Raw genomic sequence first — 853 nt, 5'->3', positions numbered from 1 at the left:
TGGCCTTTCTGGCTCAGTACTAAACTGATTTGAATCCTACTTAAAGAATAGGGACTACTTTGTGTCAATAGGTAATTATGCATCGGAGCATACAAATGTGACGTGCGGAGGTCCCCAAGGCTCCATCCTAGGGCCTCTGCTGTTTAACATCTACATGCTTCCACTGGCTCAGATTATGGCAAACAACAAAACAAGTTACCATTGCAATGTGGACAACACACAAATTTACATAACCTTATCGCCAGGGGACTATAGTCCAATACAAAAACTGACTAAGTGCATTGAACAAATTAACGGCTGGATGTGCCAGAACTTTCTGAAATTAAATGAAAGAAAAACTGAGGTGGTTGTTTTTTGAGCAAAAGAGGAACGATTAAAACTCTGCGCTCAACTTCAAACAACAATGTTAAAAACAACAGACAGAGCCAGAAATCTTGGTGTAGTCATGGACTCTGACCTGGATATTAACAGCCACATTAAGACAATTACAAAGTCAGCCTTTTATCACCTTAAGAATATATCAAGGGTTAAAGGACTTATGTGTCAACAGGATTTGGAAAAACTTGTCCATGCTTTTATCTTCAGTAGACTTGACTACTGTAACGGGGTCTTTACAGGTCTCCCTAAAAAAAATCAATCAGACAGCTGCAGCTGATTCAGAACGCTGCTGCTCGAGTGCTCACTAGGACCAAGAGATCACATCACTCCAGTTATTAAGTCCTTACACTGGCTTCCTGGGACTGAAATAATTGATTTCAAAATACTTTTGCTGGTTTATAAATCACTAACGGTTTAGGGACAAAATACATTTCTGATCTTCTGCTACACTATGACCCACCCAGACCTCTCAGGT

The 853-nt window shown here is 40.1% G+C and overlaps 1 protein-coding gene across 1 annotated transcript in view; it reads right to left on the bottom strand.

Moving 5' to 3' along the window:
• pdhb (pyruvate dehydrogenase E1 subunit beta) overlaps nt 1–853 on the bottom strand; it is an 18,695-nt gene that overhangs the window by 12,701 nt on the left and 5,141 nt on the right. The window lies entirely within an intron of this gene.

This window comes from Etheostoma spectabile, chromosome 4, assembly GCF_008692095.1.
Source record: "Etheostoma spectabile isolate EspeVRDwgs_2016 chromosome 4, UIUC_Espe_1.0, whole genome shotgun sequence".
NCBI classification, from domain to species: Eukaryota; Metazoa; Chordata; class Actinopteri; order Perciformes; family Percidae; genus Etheostoma; species Etheostoma spectabile.
Note: the sequence above shows the minus strand (reverse complement) of the source record. Positions and strands in the feature narration are given on the sequence as shown.